Genomic DNA, 24308 nt, shown 5'->3' on the forward strand with positions numbered 1-24308 from the left:
AACAGCACAAAGTGAAGGTTCTAAAATCAAGAATACAATTATTGACGGCAAAAAGTGGTAGCCAATGAAATTCATGGTACCAAGTTTGAGGATTGTAATCGAAAACGAGCTTGGAGATATGGAAAGTCTGAGGGAGAGATGGTATAATTTAAATAAACTTGATGAGCGACGATTGCGAGCACAATGGGCCATAAAGGTTATACAGAACAGGCATAAGGCATGGCACGACAAGCACTTGAAATTGAACAGATTTCAATCGAGACAACTAGTGCTAAAGTATAATGGGCGCATCGAGACCAGACCAAGCAAATTTAAAACAAAGTGGTCGAGCCATATAAAATCCGTGAAGTGGGCAATAACAGAACAATAAAATTATGGACGCTCGACGAGAAGGAAGCAACCAATGTAGTGAATGGGTCGAAGCTGAAAGTCTATCATGAAAGAAATAACGCAGCTCCATGGACGAACAATTGAGAGACAATATAAAAGTAGTAATTATTAATGTATATATGTAAATGTAGATAATATATAAGTTGAGCATATTTTATAAGTACGGACTCGAAAGTAATAAAGTAATGAGTATAAAGAACAGGATTATTACCATACAACTTTGGAAATCCTTACAGTAGCATGAAAAAGATAGATTGGGAAGAAGGAAAAGCAACCACCGTACGGTCCTAGGAGCATAAGAAAGTGAGCGCATAGACATAAGTGAGAAACAAAGACACCATACAAACAAGCGTTAAAAGGAATTCTAGCCGTATGGGCACATGTAGAGGAGAATAGAAGGGAGTACGGTCGACATAAAACAAGGCCGTACGGCCTATCAGGAGTGTAAGCAAGAAAGGAAGACAGTAAAGAAAAACAAAACGCTGTACAACCTAGGAAGGACGTCATACGGCCAAGCAATAGACGACAGGAAATCACAAGTGATCCACCGTACGGCCAGACAGGAGAAGATATTGTACATGACACACCATACAACTCAAGAGAAGGGAATAAGTATCATTGTACAAGTAACAACCAGCTAGTGAATTGGACCGTACAGACTCAAGAAGAGCACAAATTAATGCACCGTACGGCCTTAAGGAAAGCACATGGACTGTACAGCCCTATATAGGAGATGACAACCAATCCACCATACGGCTAAACAAAAAAATAGAAATTCCACAAACGGTACATGATACACTGTACGGAATGGGAGACAAAGAAAGGAGGCAACAAGAAGTAGACCATACGACTGTACGGCACTAAGGAGTAACACAAGTACTGACTAGTCATACTCTATGGTGACCGTACAAAGAACTAGTGGAGGCAATGAATGGTGTAGCCGTACACCATACAGCATAGGCATAGTCATCTATCCAACACAAAAGTCTGAGATCACCATACAAACTCACTTGAAGGGAAGCAGATTGTAGTACACCAGTAAACACAAAAGAAGAGTGATAGGAGGTTTTGTAAAAAAAAAAAAGACGACAAATCAAAATAGCTGAGAATGGAAAACGTATGGTACCGGAGGGATAGACATAAACAGGTAATGAAGAAAACATAAGCTGTTGGCAGAAAGAGTGTCGGATTGGAAGAAAATCACAAAAATGGTGTGTTCCCATGAGGGCGCTGCCCCCTACCCCGTTGAGGGTAATGCCCCCTAGACCCTCGGTCAATTCAGTTATCAATCATGGGAAGTGTGACCAATTAATGAGACCTGGAGCTATTGCAGGCGTTGCCAGGGTTGAAAGAGCATTGGAGAAGCCTTTCGAGAGCGATGTTATGCTTTGAGGCACTCTGAGTAGGTGTTTGACATGAGGCCGTCTTGCTAGATACATAGAGCAGAGAGCTCGGGAGGAGTTGATCATCCAATTGGAGGCAGTAGAGCGACACTTGGCTCAGTGTACCCAGGAGTTGGAAGCAGAGAAGGCAGCACGGGTGTATCAAGGTCAGCTTGGCTAAGGAGACAATATTGTGTTAGTAGAGGCTACAAATGCAATGTGTTGTGGAGACCAATTTGGTATAGGCAGAAGACAAATGTGAAAGTGGTGTGACAGAAAAAGATCTATCCCGTTATAGTTAGTCACAATTAGCGTATTCTATTTTGTTAATGTCTCGGATATTTTGTAATTGTCGTTCGGAGACAACTTTTCTTTTGGGGGGGATGATGTCGGTAAAATCTATATTGTATAGTCGACGAGTAGATTAGAACCGAAAGGTTGTGTGATGATTGAGTCACCCCTCCGAACAAATATATGTACTTGAACAAAAAGCAAACATTTGGCATCAATCATACCGAATATTGTAGTATCCTCTATATACATATGAATAATAAAAGGAATATTTATGTGTTACATGTTCTTGTCTATTGTCTGAATGCATTAATAAACCGTTTACCCTGTACGGTAAATATTCAGGAGTTTGTCACTATTTTTAAGAAAACATCAAACGCTGGCACTAATGGGGATGAATTTTTTCCATCACTCTACCACCTTGGAAGCTATCATCTTCATGTATTGCCAAATAAATATATCTTTCACAACTTTTTCGTATGTATATGTAGCTGCCTTTGTTCTTCCAACACCATCAAACTTTATCTATGCCGGTTCGTGTAGGCTTGAATTTGCTTATGTCAATACATCTGCTCATCAAGGATAAGAGATATGCTAATACTTGTAAGCTATTATGTCCTCGACTTTAATAGTGTATGTTCATCACTAATTAGTCACGGCAACCGCTGTTATATAAATCATTCCTCGGGATAAATTCCTTTATTCAACATATCTCACATGTTTTGTATTGACTTTATCTCTAATGGCTTTATCATATATCTTCAAACATAAATTACATATTAATGATGTTTCTCATTTTAAATGCTCAACTTGTTAAATCTATTGTCTTTTCCAAGTGCTTGGCTTTACTCATTTTCTTTTATCCTACCTTATATCCATACTTCATTTAGACCTTTGGCATTGATGATTCTTGTAGTTTTGTCATGCTCTATAAGTCCTTTGACATCAATGACAATACTTCCATCAACCCCTTGACCCTACTGGGAGCATTGCCCACAAACCCCCATTTTATTTCTAAAGATCACAACTTTGAGTTTGCATAGTACAAGTCATATCTACACTCTTGGCAGTAGTCTTCATGGATATTGCTTAATGTATACTTATCTTCTAGAATACTAACTTTTCTTTTAGGGGGATGATGTAGTTGGTATAAAATGCTTATTCTTGTGTTTGATAATATTGTGTATCCACTCATGTATAAATTGTCTGTGTTAAGTTTGTTATCACTATTGGGGAGTTGTGTCGATTAACAATTGTGTTCCTCTTAGTTGTCACATCCCAATTTTTGGCTCAATTCTAAATGATCCTTTATCGCCATTGAGGCTTCATACAGAGTCGAGTGATTGGTTAAATTAGTTATTCATTACGGTTTCATGTTAAAATGAATTGTTGGTTTTTTGTTATGAAAATGGAATATTGGTTAATTTTTATGATGATATATGAGTTGTAAATGGAAGGCTAATATGATCATATGCTATGATAATTTTCACTTTGTAAAATGATGAGCAGTATGTTGTTACCATGATAAATTTTCACTTGCAATAATGTGGTGAAGGGGGGAAAGCATTGCTAGAGAAGAAATTGGGCACAGGGGCACCACTTATCATTGACCCAACAGATATGAGTCTTGACCATCATGCCTAAGGGAAAATGGCTAGGAAAGCAGGCGTATACCAAGGGACTAATATAAGCTAACCAAGTCAATATGTGCATATCTTTAAATCACAGAGTATTCACTTGAGCATGAACGAACTAAGAACAATTGTAATTTACGTTGGTAAGTAAACTATCATTTTAATAAATATATGGAATAAAATTATTATTACACCCTAAGCCAATGTTTTATTATCATTTCCATTTTATGGCAATGGTTTTAATATTATTCATGTCATCGGCCTTTATATTTAGACGGCCATATGGTGCAAGAGCACCTATTCATATCTCATGGATAAATTCATATTTTAAATTATCTCATGGATAAATTCATATTTTAAATTATCTTTAATATGGTTTCAATGTCATGTAAGGACCTATTGGAGTTCATTCAAATTATTTTGTAAGGCTATAAAAGCCATTAAAATCATAGTGACCTACAAGGTCCTAGAAAACGTCAAGTATGGTAAAACCACTCAAATGTATAAAAATAGAGTGAAAATAGTTTAATTGAAGTCTTAAATTCATATTTATCATATTTTAAGGGTTTAGGGAAAGTTTTAGGTCATTTGATTAATAATTGTAAAAGTTGTTCAAAAGTTGCCAAAATTGTATTGACAACTTTACAACTTGGTGACAACTTTTTAAAAGTTGGTTTAAAGGTGTTAATGGGTAGTTACATGTTGGTTGTACAGTTTAATGTGCTTCTAAATTATATATATTTGGTCTCCAAAATACGAAATTGTAAGTTGGAGAAGTTGGAGGAAGGATTTGGAATGAAAGAAAATTTATTTTGATGTTGTATATTCAGTTTTCTGGTTTTTTTTTCTGCAATTTCTCTGATGTTTTGGTTGATGCGAACTCATTTTGAATAATACAGATCTGAAACTTATATTTTCGGAAAGGTATATGAGTTATCTTTCATTTAGTTTTATTTTGGCTTATTTTCATTATGTTTGGAAGAACTTATGGCTATTTTAGTGAAGACTGGTCAGATCCTGTCATAATATGAACAACTTTGAGGAAATTGCAATATATTTTATTTCCTTGATTTTATTTGGCTACAACTTGGAGAAAAAAATTTTAACTCACTGTAATTGAATCTCACAAAAGGGATTGGTTTCATTCTTTCATTTATGGAAGTTATTAATGATTGATTAAGTGTTTTAAATTCTGCCCTAGTTGAGAAATTGTTCTTAAAAGACGCAAAATTCTTGCATGCGTTTGAATGGTTGAAAAAGATTATAAATGTGAATCCATACCTATAATTTCATAGTTTTGTGGAAGGCCCGTATAGCACACTTATGTTGTGCACTCTACATATCAAGTGGTATCAGAGCCCAAAAGGTCTGAGCAAAAGGTATTTTGTGGTTATGTGTTTGTCTTTTACAGGTTGAAGAGAGAACCTGGATACCGAGAGACTAGGCCAAGAGAGCAAAGAGGAGAAAGGCCTAAGGAGAGGTATCAAAGACAAGAAGAAGAAAGGTTAAAGAGACTTTATTGAAAATGGATTTGTTTATGAAATTTATGGATGGCAATTTTCAGGGTATGGATTCACAAAAGAAGAAGGAAGAAAAAAAGAGAAGACAAGAGAAGATAGAAAGATTGGAAAAAGAAGAAAAGGAGCATATAAAGAAGTTGGAGGCACTTCTTAAAATCCTAGAGCAGAGAATTGCAAATGCTGAGGGAGATGAAGAATTCAAATTTTCATAGCTTAAAGAAGTTGAAAAATATGTAGGAAAAGAGAATGAACTTAAAGAAGATCAAAGAGAAACAAGTATAGAAGAAACAAAACAGGAAAAGTTGATTGAATCTAATATGGAAGTTGAACCAATTGAAGACTCCATGAAAATGGACATTGCTGAGAATGATTATGTTGAAGTATTTTCAGATATAAAGGATAATAATGAACAAATATTAGACAGTGATCAGATTTATGATGAGAATGATGGTAAAAGGGAAGAGTTGTCAAGAAGCTTTGAGAAGAACGATGCAAATTTGGGATTGATTTTGATATTAATCAATTGATTTTTGCCCATGATTTTTTTGTTATACTCATTTCAGTGCAAGTGATGAAGAAATCAGATTGGAGAGGACATAAATTTGTTTTTAACAGGTTCATATTCTCAAGCAAAAGAATTGAAAGACCAAAAGTGAAGATGAAGAGATCTTTGAAACCCCATTTCCAAGAGGACTTGGAAAAATTTCAAAGTTGGGGATTATGGTGCAGGAGCACCTATTCATTTTATATCTCATGGATAAATTCATATTTTAAATTATCTTTAATATGGTTTCAATGTCATGTAAGGACCTATTGGAGTTCATTCAAATTATTTTGTAAAGCTATAAAAGCCATTAATATCATAATGACCTACAAGGTCCTAGAAAATGTCAAGTATGGTAAAACCACTCAAATGTATAAAAATAGAGTGAAAATAGTTTAATTGAAGTCTTAAATTCATATTTATCATATTTTAAGGGTTTAGAGAAAGTTTTAAGTCATTTGGATAATAATTGTAAAAGTTGTTCAAAAGTTGCCAAAATTGTAATGACAACTTTTACGACTTGGTGACAACTTTTAAAAAGTTGGTTTAAAGGTGTTAATGAGTAGTTACAGGTTGGTTAGAGAGTTTAATGTGCTTCTAAATTATATATATTTGGTCTCCAAAATATGAAATTGTAAGTTGGAGAAGTTGGAGGAAGGATTTGGAATGAAAGAAAACTTATTTTGATGTTGTATATTCAGTTTTCTGGTTTTTTTTCCTGCAATTTCTCTAATGTTTTGGTTGATGTGAACTCATTTTGAATGATACAGATCTGAAACTTATATTTTCGGAAAGGTATATGAGTTATCTTTCATTTGGTTTTATTTGGGCTTATTTTCATTTATGTTTGGAAGAAGTTATGGCCATTTTAGTGAAGACTGGTCAAATTTCATAATATGAACAACTTTAAGGAAATTGCAATAACTTGTATTTCCTTGATTTTATTTGGCCATAACTTGGAGAAAATGTTTTTAGCTCACTGTTAATGAGTCTCACAAAAGGGATTGGTTTCATTCTTTCATTTATGGAAGTTATTAATGATTGATTAAGGGTTTTAAATTCTACCCTAGTTGAGAAACTGTTCTCAAAAGATGCAACATTCTTGCATGCTTTTGAATGGTTGAAAAAGATTATAAATGTAAATCCATACTTATAATTTCATAGTTTTGTGGAAGGCCCATATAGCACACTTCTATTGCACTCTCTACATCACTATATTTCTCTAATGTTATCCATTGCCCTTATATTATTTTGTTTGTGGGTGGTCACAATAATATTATATTATCTATCAAATTGAACCGATGGTCTTATGTTTTGTAACTCATTGCCACCTTTACAAATCTTGCAGCCGAGAAGGCTAAGTATGATTCAAAGCTCATTCCAATATAACATTCTTGCCGCTGGCCAAAAACCGTCACCATATTGAAAATTGTTTCTAGCATTTCATTCTTGCCTGGCAATCTTTTCCTACAATTAGTCACACCTTATTCAGGTGGAAAGTTCAATTCAAATTAAATATTTCAGAGTACTAGTTCAAATGGCAATAGCCAATCGTGCTTCCTTGTTTTCTTAACAACCAGTATTGATCAACTAGTTTGCCATCAACTATTCAGGTCATGCAAGTGCCAACCACTGATTCAGGTCGTGAAATCATTATTATTATTAGCTATGTTCCTTTTCAATAATATTTTGAGGCATAATGAAGTCATTCATGAAATCATAAGTTAAAATCGATCATGATATGACTAGTAGTTCTCTCTTTTTTCACATACTTTGCAAGAATGATTTAGAATCATGGCATTCTCTCATTAAAGAAACTTCATCACCAAGAATCGTAGATGTTGGAGCATAACTTATACGGGATATATATATCCTAAGATAAGCAATAATAGCTTGTGAATCAGAATGGTATAATAATTACCTTTACATGATGCCAACGCCCGAGTGGCGGATGCAAGGGCAATATATTCATTTATTTTTTACTATGCTAGTTCCAGTAAGGCAAATGTAATGCCTAAACAAGTAAATGCTTTAACATTCATATAATTTTTATGCCAACGCTAGAAGAGCAAATATTGTCTTGCATGTATATATGTTAAACATTCAGATTTCTTTTCTGATGCCAAGGCCAAATTGGCAAATGCATTGTAAATATAAAATGCTTAAACATTCAAAATATCTTTTATAATGCCAAGGCCAAATCAGCAGATACATTGGTTTTGTTTACAAATTACTATACAATCACCCATTGGTTCATCCAAAAAGACCAGCATGGTTGATATGAAGGGTGTGAAATGGCAATCATTGAACTATGGTTTACCCCTGCATGATCAAAAAAGAACCATTGGTAACTCAAGCGAGTAATTATGTTTGCTAAAGAAATTTGTGTCAGCTCATGATAGTCCATAGTATAGTCTTGTTGTCTAGTTTAGCGGTGAGTTGATACTCTATCACCAGAATGCTCAGTGACAGGACAATGGTGTCCCAAGCCTAATATCCTAGGGTATGGAGGGCCTTTCTTAGTTGAGATTGTGTGGGGATACTTAAGGCTCCATGGTTGGGACATTAAGCCCTTAACAATGCTTTTCCTCTTCAGGAGATGCCAAAGCTCACACAAGATAAAGATACAACCTGCATTCAAGTCATCTTCTTTTTAACAGGTAAATATCTTTTATGTACTTGCAATTCCAGTTGAGAATATGTTTATATGGTTAATATTGTTAAAGCAATTACTCTCCTTTCATTGATTAGTACTCAGTTATCATGTCATATCCATTGATTCCTCTCATCTGAACATGAAAAGTAGTTATATAACTATTTTCATATGATTATGGAAAGCAAAGTATTGATCAGTTAAACTTAGTAGATAAGATAAGAGAAGATAAGATAATGATATTAATGTCCAACAAAAGACCAAAAAGAGGTCTATGGGGCTGAAAGATTACAACAAAGCAGGGCTGAAGCCAGCAAGAGCACACAAAGGTGTCCGAAGAAAAGCAACAACAACAAACAAATACAAGCAACAGAAAAGATCTCTCTTTCCATCAAGTAACGGTTAGTTACGATGGCAGTTATATATATCATATTTGTTGGTTGAATGCTCCTTCAATTGTTGGTTAAGGCAATTCAGTTACTCTGGTAAAACCGTTGTTATCTTTTATATGAACAAGTAATATAGCCGTTATAACTGCCTTCTTGTGCTCCTCAATATGAAAAGTAACTATGTCAATGTTATGATAGTTGTTAGTTAAGACCCAAGAAAATGATGCAAAGAGATCAACACTAGAACTCTCCACAAGGAATTAAACATTCGAGGGATTCGACAATGGATTTTTTCTACCTCAATAAAATTTATAATGAGCTCTTATCCAAAGCTACACCTTTTACTTCATTTCTCTGTAATTAAAACATTAGAATTGAGGCAAACTTAAAGTAAACATATATTCTTTCTGCAAATCTGCAGTAACATAGTTATGTCCTAAAATGACAGGAAGATGCAACCCTTATGTAGCAGATCTGTTATTATTTATCAATATATTTCAAACTCGAATCCAAATCATATAAACTCTAATGTAAGCATCTCTGAACCGAAAAACCAAAAACAGAGATCAATACATCTTCTGAAATATTTCCATACATGATTGAATCGGTTACACGAGTCAATAACAAAGACTACAACTTTATCTTTCACAAGGACAACACCAAGAAATAGAAGAAGCAATCTGAAACTGACTATGAAAAACTTTATTGAAAGCTAAACAAAACTACACAAAAGAAATGGCTGTCGACAGCCAGAGAAAACTGATAAAACTACATTTTTTACTATTCTTTGGTGTCCCCCTTTTTGACTACTCCAGCCCATTATATATTGTTCATGGGCAGTTACAAACAAATCTTCTTATTTCAGTTACCTGACTCTTCATATTCCATCGGTTACAATGACAAGTGGGCATCATTTAAATTTTATAATAAACTTCTGCATTTTAATATGTTGTCCTCCTGTCGCTATCAAACTTCCTATCACAAAACTTCTACATTTTACTCATATTGCATGCTATCTTCCTGTTGCCACCAGACTTCCTGTCGCAATAAACCTTTGTATTGATAATATTGTATATTGTCTTCCTGTCACCACTAGACTTCCTGTCGCCAACGTGCCCCTGCACTAGAAAAGGAGTCGTTGCATTTGCAAACATTGAGTCCTACAAATATGTTGTGTACCGCCAAGGTTTATCATCAGAGAAATTGCAATCCTTGTCCGACAATCTCTAGTCTTCTCTGTAATGTGTTCATGAGCAAATAAAGATATATTTTACTCCCATATATGGTACACACTATTATATGCGTTATTATTTCATGTATGTAACTTACCAAGTAACGTAGTTAACATACGTGGTACCTCACCACAAAAACTACAAGGCTCATTGGACTTCTTTGTCTTTGCCTTGCAAAGAGATCACCAAATTGAGAAGATGAAGTGAAATCCCCCATACTAAATAACTGCAAGAAAACCTGCCCACCACAAGAAACACAAACGATCCTGCAACTAGAATGTCAAGAAATCTCAAAATGAGCAATTATGAGTTCAATGTGCACTTGATGAAAACTCTTCAAAATAGGACCATAGATTTGTGTAGAAGACACTGCAATCTCTTCAATGAATTGCCTAAGCCCTAAAACAGAGTTTGTGAGCTGAAGTTGTGGCCTCAAAAGCACATTCAAAAATGTTGAATTTAGGGACTTGATAGGGAAAATTGGTAAGGAAGCCAATAACATGCTATCATAGAAAGATCTGCATCAAAATCTGCTTTGCAACAATCTCTTTTGCGCAATTTCGCATCTATATGACAAAGTTATGGCCAAAAAACAAGCAATAACTCTTTATGGCAAGGAGATCAAATTGGTCAACTCTCAATGTGAGATAAATTTGACAATTTTCTACCTTGTTATGGAATATCCTTATAGAATATTCCCAGTCACCGGGATATTCCCCTCTTGCCAAAATATTCTTTGTACTCTCAAACTATTTTGTCTACCACCAGAATATTCGTTATTGCCAAATTTAGGAGCCCCTGCATATTTAGTTGATGCTAAATATAGTGGTCATTCCACTAAAATAAGTGGTTGCTTAAAAGGTTGACAATTTTAGCAGCCAATAAAGTTGACATAGAGGTGGGAATCTGTACACAAGCATATGGACCTGCGTGCAGCTCCATAGAGACCTCTGTATAAAGTGCCCCTCTTCAAAAATATTGATAATATTTCTTTAAAAGAATCTTCTTCAAAATTGTAAACAAAATTTAGAAAACATTGATACCTAAATAGATCTTTTGCAGCTTGTTGATGCAAAGGTCATGCTGCTGTACAAAATTAGATATTTGTGTCATCGCAAAAAATATGCCCAAAAATTGGGGAAGTCGAAATTTGACTAATTTACTATTGATTTATAGGTTTTGGGCCATTATGAGGGAAATGATGACATGCGTTTGGCTCTACGATGCCTAGAATTTTTGTTGACCCCCAGTTTTTGCCTAATTTTGCATGGCCTCAACCAAATTGACCCAAAATTTTATCTTCTTTGATTTTCACAAATTGAGTGCCCATCATAGGGTTTTAGCACACTACAAACTTGATAACAGTCTTCATTTCAGACCAAAGTGCCCAAAAATATGTGCTTGCGTCAAAAAGCATACCCATGAAAAAGACTACCCAAACCCTCAATTGTTACAAGTTTGATTGATAGGTTGATGATCTAGGGGTTTTGTGACATTGTGAACATAATCATGAGGTCAATAAGATGTACAAAAAAATACCAAATCAAAATTCATACAAAAAGGCCAAATTTGGAGACTCTGCAATGCACTTGAGAAAAGAAACTCTCAAATCTTGAGAACAAGCTCACTAAACCCACACTCTAATACCATGCTGAAGTTTTCAAATACCTTCCACAGGGAACGATAGCAAGAAAAAATTGCTATATTCCTCGAGTGCAAAAAAGAATATAATATGCAAAATTATTTATTATGGGATGAATTATAATGAAGAGATGAATTATTTTTGAAAAAAGAAAAAGTCCTAAAAATATGCAAAAGCTAACTCGAACCAAAAATAGCGTACTAGAGCTAGAAATGCAAACTAGAAGTGCAATGTCAAGTTCAAGACTTGACAAGGACTAGTCATACTTCGAATAAGACAGAATTGGATCTACTTATAAATAATATGGAAAGACTGTGATGATTGTCATGCTAGTAGAGGATAGAGATTTATGGTAATAAACATCTATATGCATTTTTCCCATGTTTGTGTTTTAATGCATGGTTTCCTGAAAATTGGTCTACTAGCATGATGATCCCCCTTCACAAAAGTCGGGACATAAATGATTCATCAAACTATCGCACTATTATGATTAATCCACTTCTAGGGAAGCTCTTTGGTAGCTAAGTTGAACGTAAAATCAGTAACTGGGCTGAATTAGAAGGTAAAAGGGCTAAAGGACAGGTTGGTTTTAGACCAAAGCATTCCACTATTGATCATGGGGTTACTCTCTGATTCTTGGTTGAAAAAGTATGGAATACAAAGGGTGTTGAGGCTTTTTGCTACTTTGTGGATTTCAAAAAGGCCTTCGACATGGTGCCACAACACGGTGCCACGTGACAAACTTTGGCTCAAAATGGAAGAAATGAAAATTCCTATTGAACTTAGAGCTGCGACACATAGACTTTATGAGCAGGTCATGGCTAAAATCAGAACTATGGATGAGATGTCAAAATGCTTTGGCAGCGATATAGGTGTCAAACAAAGATGCCCCCTCTCCCCAACCTTGTTCGGGCTATACATCGACAAGCTAGAAGAATGTTTTGACAAGAACAATGGAGATGGGATTCAACTAGCTAATTACATGATAAAGTTACTCCTATATGTGGATGACATCATTTTAATTGCTAAAACTGCTGAGCATTTGAAAGAACACTGAATGCACTTAATACCTTTTGTCAATTGGCTGGGACGCAAGGGAACGCTAACAAAACCAAAGTGATGACTTTTTCTTTGAAAAGTAATAAGAACCAACAAAACAATTTCCTTTTGACAGCAGCCCATTGGAGATTATGGACGATTACAAGTATCTTGGATTCGACTTCCATAACAAACTCAGTTAGGAAACTTGTAGAGCAAAACAAATTCAGGGAGGATGGAAAGCATTATATTCTTTACAAAACAAATGTAGGAATGCAGAATTATGAGACTAGAAAACCAAAACGATACTCTTCGGTTGGTTGGTTACCCCAGTGATCCTTTATGAATGTGAGATTTGGTGCAGAAATATGTCAGATAAAAAATAGAGACAAATAGAAAGAAACCAAAAACATTTAATCATTTGTAATCTCAAGATTAAAATCACCGTTCCTTATGAGATCTTATTGGCGGAAACAGGGACTTTTCCGGTAGAGGTTGCTGCCATGGTTCAATTATTATGTTATTTAAAGGAAACTCAAAGAATGGAAAATCAGCGATGGCCCAAATTGATCATAAAAGAAAAGACTTGATAGAAGAAAAAACACGTGGATGAAACAAAATGGTAAATAGATGGAAAAGTGAAATATTAATAGGCAAGAATGTCCAGATAACAATGAGGAAATAAAGAAGTATGTGAATGAAAAGTTCAAAGTCTAATATGGTCAAAACAAAAAGGACGCAAAAATGATTATTCTATCAAAGAATTTAATCCTAAGAGGGGGCATGTTGTCGGTAAATTCTATATTGTAGCCAACAGGTAGAATTGTATCCGAAAGGGCACGTGATAGTTGAGTCACCCCTTCGGGAAAGCATATGTACACTGTCCGGAAGGGACTTTGGATCATCATGGTAATCATCATAATCATATTGTAAGCATTGGAGTGCATATTGCGTATATGAATAAAGTATTTGTTATGTGTTACATCTTACTGTACTACATGCGATAAGTATCCATTTACTGCATCAGGCACCTCCTTCCCGTCCAATGTCCATAATTTGATTGCTCCATTATCACAAACTTTGCATATCTTGTATGGTCCCACCCACTTTACTTTGAACTTTCCTAGTCTGATCTTGTTCCGCCTATTATACTTCAAAACTAGTTGTCTTGGTTGAAATTTATTCAATTTTAAATGCTTGTTGTGCCATACCTTATGCCTATTTTGTGCAACTTTCGTGGCCCATCGTGCCTGCAATTGTCGTTCATCAAGTTTATTTAAGTTATACAATCTCTCCCTCAGGCTTTCCATATCTCACAGTTTGTTCTCAATCGCGATCCTTAAAGTTGGTACCATGAATTCCGTTGGCTACCACTCCTTGCCATCAATAACTGTATTCTTGATTCTAGAACCTTCACTCCGTACTGCTACAGTTTTTATTAAGCCCTTCCTCTTTGTTTCCTGTGCAAACCGTACAATGTATTTTCCTTGTTGTTGGTACCTTTCTACTAAATCCGTGGTGCAATGTAACATTTTCTTTTTGCACGGTCCATTCATCGTATACCATACGGTATGTTCTTTCCTTCAGCTTGAGCCATAACCACCTTTCCTTCTTTCGCTTCTCTATATTCCTTCGAACATTCATTTTCCTCTCTTGTCTTACCTTCGTCGACCTTTAACATATTACAGCTCGGAAAGAGCTCGTAGTCCTCCATCTGCCAATGGAGTAGGCCGTTCACCGACTCCAAGTTGTCATCGTTAGACCCTCCTCCTAGTCTCAATACTCCCTCTTCATCAAGTTCCATTCTCTTCTTCATTTCGTCGTCCCCTTCACCTCCGCCCTCGAAATCTGGCAACGTTGCTTCCTCCCCTATCATCTGTGTGTGTAAGTCGATTACAACTCTTTGGCCTCCACGTTCCATGGATAGGGTATTTCATTTCCAATCATGTTTCACTTTCGCTTGCACTAACCAGCCTCGTCCAAGAATAGCGTCATACCCTTTTCTTTTTAACAGAATGACCACGAAATCCAATACGAATGGTTGTGTTCCAATAGTTATTGACTACGCCATCGAAGTTCCCAACAACTTGATTCCGTGTTGATCTACAGTGAGTAACTGAAATGTAGGTGGCCACAACGTAGGTTGTCCCAACTTTTTCCATATATCCTCCAGTAACACATTTACGCCTGACCCTCTGTCCACGATTGTGTCTGTAAGTACAGTTCCCAAGATACCCATCTCTACTACTACAGGGTCTCTTCCCGTAGTGAGTGCCAATAGCACTGGGTCTATTGTTGTCCGCTGCCATCCTCTCCTGTCTCTTTTGTTTCTTTCAGGAGTCGTTTCATGTTCAGTATTATCGTCTACAACTAAGGTGCTGCCCCTCAACCTCGCTAGGGGCATTACTCGCTAGACCCCCAGTCAATTCAGTTATCAGTTGTGGGAAGTGTGACCAGTTGATGAGACTTGGAGCTGCTGCAGGCTATGCTCCACGGGGACGCGTCCCCTGCCTCTGTACCCTAGTACCCGTACCGGGTACGAAACGGGGACGCGGGTACGGATTTTGGCCGTACCCTGTGACGTCCCTTTTTTGAAGAATTCAGAAACGTCCCCGAAACGGCCAATTTTTTTGGGCAGGAAACTTGGGGACGGCCAGCAGTATCGGGGACAGTTTTGCCGTCCCCTATCCGTCCCCGAAACTGCTGACCGTCCCCTTTTTTCCAGTCAATCTGGTAAAGGCAAACCATCCCCAAAAAAACATTTTTTCCTAATTTTTGTTGTTCGTGTGGCCTCTAGTCATCTTAAAGACATAATAACAATATGCAACCCATATTTGGTCCATTAAAACACTAACTCTTCTACTCATTTTTCGATTTAACATACTTGCTAAGAGGAAGGAAAAAAACATAAGAGCAGTAGCAGCAATGAGCAAAGATTGTGTTTAGTGAGGCAAGACTGCGTTCGGTATTTACTATTTACCAACTATTTTAGTTGGACTTCTCTTTATTTCATTCTGATTTCAGCATGATACTTGAAGCCTTTAGGCATTTTAATTTTTGCTATATATGTATGTGATATTGTTATAATGGAAGCACTTAGTATTTGCCATTTGATAATATTCCATGTATTTATCTTCTAAAATGTCTATGGTGAATGGTTTATCAATGTTATGATATACATATTTGAATTTTGTCTCTATATTAAAAAAAATCCCCTATGTTTTTAATCGCCGTCCCCTGATGTCCCGTCCCCTAAATTTTGGCTTCGACCCGTACCCGTACCGGAAACACGTCCCCGTCCCCTAAAACGTCCCCGTCCCGGAAACTCCGTGGAACATAGGCTGCAGGCATAGAGTGTCTATGTGCCAGAGGTGGAGAAAGCACTGGAGCAAGCCTTTCGAGAGGGATGCTACGCTTTGAGGCACTCAGAGTAGGTGTTGGTTGGACTTGAGGCTGTCTTGGTGGATGCATAGAGAGCTCGGGAGGAGTTGACCATCCAGTTGGAGGCAATAAGAGCAACACTTGGCTCAGTGTACCCAGGCGTTGGAAGTAGAGAAGGCGGCACGGGCGGCTATCAAGGTCAGATTGGCTAGGGAGGGTGTTGTGTTAGTAGAGGCTACAGATACAATGTGTTTTTGGAAACTAGTTTGGTGCAGGCACAGGAGGAATGTGAATGTGATGAGACAGAAAAAGATCTATCCTATTATTAGTCACAGTTACTGTATTCCATTTCATTAATCTATCTCGTTAATTTTGTAATTGTCACCCGGAGACAACTTTTCTTTTTTGGGGGGGATGATGTTGTCGGTAAATTCTATATTGTAGCCGACGAATAGAATTGTATCCGAAAGGGCGCGTGACGATTGAGTCACCCCTTTGGGAAAGTATATGTACACTGTCTGGAAGGGACTTTGGATCATCATGGTAATCATCATAATCATATTGTAAGCATTGAAGTACATATTGCGTATATGAATAAAGTATCTATTCTGTGTTATATCTTACTGTACTAGATGCAATAAGTATCCATTTACCCTATATGGTAAACAAGGCACGTGGAGAAAGCATATGTAGCAGCAAATATCAATTGGAAAGCAAAAATGCTCATAGCTCAACTTAGAATGGGTTCTCATCACTTGCGGTATGAAACATGTAGGTGGACACTACCAAAGAAAGAATGGGAGGAAAGAATATGTTTATTTTGCAACATGGGAGTGGTGGAGACAAAACAACATTTTATCATGGAATGCCCAACGTACATCAACATCCACTTCAGCTATGACAATATCCTAGCAACCGGCAATTTGGATTCTATTTTTGAGGAAACACAACTGAACAGGACAGTAAATTTATTGCTTCTTTAGGTCCATTCATTGTAGAAGAATGGACCTAAAGAAGCAATTTCAAAAGACTTAGGGTCCTCCCACCCTCTCGAGTGGTGTGCTTTTCTAGGTGGTCCCTTAGGCTACTTTGGCCTCGTGGACGTTATTAAAATTTGTCATTCATGCATTGTCTTTTTGCGCTCTTAATATAAAAGTCTAAATGGTTGTTGGCAATGGGTTACAAGTTGTGTAGCATAAAAACATAAGGCAATTCACTGTGCCGACGGATGTACTTGCATGATAAATTACAGTCAAATACCATATGTACACCATTTTGTTTGTATTTTTTGTACATATTAAATGTAGGAAGAACAAACTTATACACTAATAGGATACACAGGTCTTTTAGGTGGCATGTGTTTCATAATAAACTATGTTGAATAGATGGTTCCATAGCAAGGGTCAATTAGAAGGGTTAGAGTGGCAATTATGTAAGTAGTAAGAATAAGATAAGAGATAAATTTATTAATGTCCAACAAGAGACCACAAGTAAATTTAAGGGATTGAAGAGATTACAACAGGGCCATAGCCAGCAGTAAGAGCACCAATCAGTGTGTTGGGACTCAAAATTAAAGCCCTGATTTTGAGTACCATCCTAAAAATCAAGCCCTACAAGTGCTTTTTAATGCATGTGTACCCAGCTGTCCTTTTATGGACTAAGAGGTGTTTAATGTTTTTAACACCTTGCATTCAGTAAGTCCATGTGTCCCATGAAGATAAATTGTCATTCCGAGTCATTCTGTGAAGTTCCGTTTTGAGCAATGTCCCAATCTGCGTTTTTGCGCAAGTGTCAAATAGCGACAGGAGGCCTACTTTGCATCTAAATATCTTGCACCCAGTTATGTTTCATGATTCGCTGCTTTGGGAGTGTTTAGTCTCCATATCAAAGAACCTATGTTTCAAATTTCAAGTCATTTCGACATGTTTTGACTAGGTTTTTGAATCCCTCAAAGTCGGTAGTTTATTTTTGTCATGCTGATGCAAATTGTTTAAAATTTTGGGAGGCCCTATTTGACTTGTTATAACTTTGACCCAGTTGACCGAAATGAGATAATTCCTTTTGCATTGCATTTTAGAAGTCAGCGACTTGTTATGTTTCAATTTTAAGATTATGATAAATCTGTTTGATGAGTTTTCGAACGCGATTCCAAATGCAATTTGTAAAATTTTATTGGTGTCATAAAATGCAAATTGATTATTACCCTTGTTCGGGATGTCATAGTTCGGAATCTGTGATAGGTGAGATCAAATGGATTGTATCGTTGTGTTCTACTCTGAAAATTTTTTCAGTGTGCCAGTTTGCAAGTCTTGACAAATTCGTCTGCACACTTTCCCAAGTCCATTCCGTTTGCAAAAACCACTTTTCTGCCAGTGTTCCCTATTCTGCAAATTTGAGTAGCCCACTTTGACCACTCGCCAAATGCGCCCAGTTATTCCTCATGAGCCCTAATCCCAGATTTATATTGTCCTCATGACAATGAAACAATGCCCTAGTTTTTGTGCCCACAAGTGTCAGTTTGACCTATTTTCAAAGCCAAATCCGAATGTGTTACATGATATTCTGACATGTTTTCTTGCAAACAATTCTGAGAAGGCAACTTTGATGGTCAATATCTTTTAACTGAGAATTCTTCATGAGACGAGATTCGACAAGGTAAGAGTATGCAGAACAGAGAATCAATGCGTCAGATCCCAAGGCCTGGTCAGGTGTTTTGGTTAGTTTTTAAAGCCAGTCAAAGGACCCCTTGGCAAGAAATTGATAAGTTGCAAATAGATAGTAAAATGAGTTTTAAATGATCATTCAGCGATCGAATTTGATTTTAATCAAGATGGTGGATTCAGTAGGCCAATCTGAAGGATCACATGTTTAAGTTTGAAAAAAATTTAGGCGGACCCACTTTGGGGCCTAGCGAATTCCATCAAACTGATAAGGTGTTGGGGAATGGCGGTGTTCTAAAAGATATTATGACGATTCTTTTCATGGTTGAGGTTTTGGCATATGAATATAATCATGGAAAATCAAACGGATGTGCTGTTATTCCTAAGGAAAGGAAAATGAGAACGGTTGGGCCTTCACACAAAGAATTTAATGGGTAAGTTGTCTCCAATCATCTTTACGTGTCAAAGCAAATAATCATCAAATCAAAAGATCGGAGAAGACCACAACCATCTAGTCTGCCTCTTGGTGCACACAAGGGAAATGGAGAATGTGGAGGATTCAGAGGATGAAATAGGGTTATCCAGAGCAATAAAAAATGGCAAGTGAAATGCTCAAAAGTTATTATTAACCAAAGTTAAAACTCATGTGACAAAGATAACACAAAAGGATTTCAAAAGGATATTTGTAGTAAAGTCAATAATATGAAATCTTCCTCCAAAGAAGACAATGATGATCAACCTAAAGTCCATCGACTAGAAGAGGGCAAAAGATTGAAAATTGAAGATGGCATGTGTATTTCATTCTAGCACAATGAGGGCGATTCTTTTAGCATGTTTTGAAAAATTCACATATGGTGTGAGATTACTAATTGGTTTCTCACGTGACAGGGAGGAAACTCTTAAGTGCCAATTTGGGGGAATCGCATATGAGAATAACAGAGTCAAACCAAGAGAACCAGACCGTAGCATGATGAAATTCAAGGGAATGGGTGTTGCCTTTGCAAAAAGAAAAGCTGTAGCCACACATGCTCATACTGGCGAAAAAGACTGCTTGGAAAGTTCCGTGAAGTGGATGGAATCCTGACGCTTGCTATTATCCCACATAATATCTAGAGAGTAGGCATACTACCCATGTAGGTAGTTGGGAGTGTTCTTAGTTTCATCCTAAAGCATGTAGCAGTCCATGAAAATCGGCAATTGAGTTTTGACGACCAGGAGGTAGTCCAAGGCAAGCAGGACACCCTACATGTTAGCACCCAAAAGCATGGAAAACGAATATGGCATCTGCAATCCACATCCTTGATGGTGAATGGAGTAGTGAACCCACGCCAAATGGATACTCCATGTATAAAGCAATCAACGGCAACAGTAGAGTGGGAGTCGGTTTGGAGAAAAGGCATCTAGAGTAGTATGCTTTACTCCTAAGCATATTGACAGGGTCAAAACAAATGGTTTGGTTATTCATCTAATAATGTTTTAGAAACAAAAACACATCTAGCATATAAAGCTTTGATTTTGTACATCGGAGGCCTCACACTTTTAAAGGAGAAGCCTATGTGGAGGCCTTGTTGGAAGAAGTGTGTGATACGAGAATTGCATCTTATTTGCCTACGAACTGGATTCCTACTATAGCACACGAGTTCTCACTTGGGATCCAGGTGGAGCATCCCTATGTATTGCTTTTCATCGGGGAGCTAGGAGGAGAGTTTGGTTGTTATCATTTTGGAGTGGATACTAGTATATTGTTGAGCTCCCATTTTCACTTGACAGTAGAGACTCGCAAAGTCACTCATGGAGTGTGGCATTCATGCTGACTGAGGGTTTCAGCACACAGGGTAGCAGCACATGGCAGTTGGTTTTCCCTTATGGTGAGACTTGGGATCCTGGGATTCAGTTATTTGGCACATCGATTTCCATTGTACTGTTTCACCATTCTAGATTTGGGATGATGCATACCAAGTTACATCGGTTGAGAAGTAGAATCTCATTCTCAAGGCAAGTATGGGATCCTAGCAATTGGTTTCTGCAGGTATGAGCGAATTGCTTGAGGGCAAGCAATCTTTGAGAAGGGAGGCTTTGTAATGTCCCCTTTTTTTGGGACATTATAATTCTGTGTTGCCGGCTCACATCGCCTAGGTTTCGAGGGCAAAAAGGTTCTTTACGGGGTTCAGTTCAAGGTTTGGCCTAGACATTTCCAGTTTCAGACCCATCAGAGCAGTTCTGGCAGGTTGTCCAGATACTCACTAATTTTAGTAAGTAAACAGAGCACAGTATTTTCAGTACCTCAAAGTTGGGTTGGAAGTGTCTTGCCGAGAGCTTTCCAACGAGCTATTGCACGTGATTATCTAAGTTCATTTGATCAGCTATTTTAATGCATGATGATTATATGATTTACTGACTAAGTGACTATTAAAGTTCATTTAACTTGTTAATTTATTTAAAAAGGTACTATGTTCACTTAAGTGACTAGAGGACAAAAAAGGTGCTTTATCCCACATTGCTTAAAAGAGCGTGCATCACATTGGAAAAAGTGATAAAGGTACAACATACTCCACATGAGATGAATATGTATTCAAAACGAATATTAATCTGGGAGCTGGAAATAGTTGCTGATTATTTCTTCGAGGACACAAACCTTTGAAGAAGCATTTGAAGGTTGGACACAAACCTAGCCTTCTTACAAGTTGTATCTATGTTGTCAATCTCACTGTTTTTACTGTTTATAAAATTGGATCATTTGGATAGTTGTATGTTATTGTATTGCTGTTGTAAAATACAATAACGCATTTGGTGGTTATTTATGTAATTTCTAATTTATATATGTACTTTCTGATTATTGGAGGAGTAAAACAAACTTTTTCTGAGTTTCCTTTTATGCAAATCTGCTGGTTACAAATCGATTAAAGGTTTGAAATTTATATGGAATATTGAATTTCTGCTTGGTTTTAAATCTGCACTTTAATATCAAGGGTTTTTTGGGAAAATATCTGGAAAGGGATAGTTCAGTGGTATCAAAGTTGGTTTTCCTGCCAGCCTGTGAAATTATAACATCAAATAAAGTACAGCATGGGCTCTTGTGAGAATGGTATAAAAGAGATTTGAGAGCTTTCTTTGGAGTATGCTAGAATTGCATGAAATTGATGAAATATTGGAGAATACTTCTTCAAGGGTTTGTGAGAACGAAATTCCTCATGAATGACATTCTCTTCACTGTTGAAAGACAAAGTAGAGGGATTAATAGGCTGAGCACGAGGTCATTGCATTTAAGATTGTTATTGCCTGCATTTGTCAAATACTCAGTTGCCAAGAGACTTTGATTGGAGAAGTTTGTACTGTGCTGGTGCTTATTTGTAAAAAAGTGAGTTGCTGGGTGGTATTTGAATCATTTGGAGAGATTGTTTCATGTTGTACAAATCTGGTTAGGCCCAGAACTGAACCGCTTGAGCTGAGAGGAAGAATACAAGGACTGTACAAGTCCGTTATCACCAAGAACTGTAATACCGAGATCTGCAACTAATAAATCTCTATCGCAGTAGTCTGAAGCTATATCATATTGGGACATGCAAATAAAAGGAGCTGAGAAGGCTTCCATACATGCTCTCAGGTGGTCATACCATGTCTCAAGCTTGTTTGGTATATTCAAAGGGACCTAGCAAAGGTGGTAGAAGATAATCCTCCTACCGTTAAACCTCTTTTTGAGCCCAAAGGTCATCCTGAAGATGAAAACAACCCATTCTACATTCAAAGCAAAAAGAATCGGTTTGTTGATTGTGGTGAAACCAATCACTATTTACATTATCAAATTATCCCTTCTTGCTATAGAGTGCATTTTCCAGAGCATCTGTTAAGGAAAACGTCAGTATTCTCCAAGTTGTTAAGGCGTAACAAGGGTGAAGGAGTCATTCGGCATTAGGAAAGTGTTTCCCTCCTTTTCTCAGTTCACGGCAGCAGGATGAGGTCAAAAAGGTGCTTTATCCCACATTGCTTAAAAGAGCGTGCATCACATTGGAAAAAGTGATAAAGGTACAACAAACTCCACATGGGATGAATATGAAGATTATAATATTCAAAACGAATATTAATCTGAGAGCTAGAAATAGTTGCTGGTTATTTCTTCGAAGACGCAAACCCTTGAAGATGCATTTGAAGGTTGGACGCAAACCTAGCCTTCTTACAGGTTTTATCTATGTTGTAAATCTCACTGTTTTTACTATTTATAAGATTGGATCATTTGGATAATTGTATGTTATTGTATTGCTGTTGTAAAATACAATAACGCACTTGGTGGTTATTTATGTAATTTCTGATTTATATACGTACTTTCTAATTATTGGAGGAATAAAACAAACTTTTCCTGAGTTTCCTTGTATGCAAATCTGCTAGTTACAAATCGATTAAAGTTCTAGAAATTATATGGAATATTGGTTTTCTACTCGGTTTTAAATCTACACTTTAATATCAAGGGTTTTTTGGGAAAATATCCGAAAAGGGATAGTTCACCAGAGCTGTGATTCCACCACATTCTTCAGCATATTTCTTTTGTATGAACAGCAGTAGTTAAGCTAATATAGCTAGTTCTGATCCATTTAGTGGTTTTATGAATTGTTTTACATGCATCTAATTGTATAGTTTCAAAGAAATGAATACAAATGAGCTACAATCTCCTTATTTTCATTATGATTCTCGTCTCCTATCTCTGTAATCTGCAATGTTATGTGGTTTAGGGACAAAGAACTGAGACCCATTTGCATCTCCTTAAGGTTGTATGTCTGATATATTTTGTTGTTGGAACAAAGGGCCAATTAAATGCTTGATGTATTTGACAAGGTTGCTAGTTATTTGAGAAGAATATTTCATGAGAATGAGGTCTTTATGAACACCGATGTTTGATTCACAAAGTGATAAGATAGATCTGATATCTTGACATATGGAATATGTCACTGGTATCATAGATGTATGTGTGTGATTTGTGGAATTGCCCAATAGATAAAGCACCGATCAACTACAGGATCAACTTGTTCTTACTGCTGCATATTTGGGGTTTTTCTGAAATCAACATCATTAATCAAATATCTTTCCCTTTAATGTTGAAGGAATTAAAAAGGATGCCTTCACTTAGCTTATCAATTTCTTAGGTCATGTCATTAGCTATTTCATGTTTGGGATCTTTGCATAAGTGTTAGAACATTAACAGTTTTATCTGCTTTGTTAGATTCAAGTGTATGTTTTAGCACTGGTACCATATAAATGAATCTGAGGTCCACCCACCTAGGTTTTGCAAAGCCTAAAGTAGAAGAAGGGTCTAGCCTTATAGTTGGCCCGGTGTTTGAAAAGGTATGATGAAAATGGAAAGTAGCTGCCCTTAGATGTATCTTGTTCTCATCGGGGTAATTTGAAATCGTGATGTTTCAAAACACCAACACAACATCCGCGGAAAGAACAAAACAAGGAAGCAAAAAGCAACAAGCAAAAAGATAGAGCAAAAAGCAAGAAGAGCCTAAGTACTTCCCACATGCAAGAAGTAGGCAAGGAACGAGGCATATGGTCAGAGG

The 24308-nt window shown here is 36.8% G+C and overlaps 1 protein-coding gene across 1 annotated transcript in view; it reads right to left on the reverse strand.

Annotated features, from left to right (window-relative positions):
- LOC149564400 (damage-control phosphatase At2g17340-like) overlaps positions 1–24308 on the reverse strand; it is a 238791-nt gene that overhangs the window by 179289 nt on the left and 35194 nt on the right. The window lies entirely within an intron of this gene.

This window comes from Cupressus sempervirens, chromosome 4 (genome assembly GCF_028749045.1).
Source record: "Cupressus sempervirens isolate cs-2001-9-10 chromosome 4, ASM2874904v1, whole genome shotgun sequence".
Lineage (NCBI taxonomy): Eukaryota > Viridiplantae > Streptophyta > Pinopsida > Cupressales > Cupressaceae > Cupressus > Cupressus sempervirens.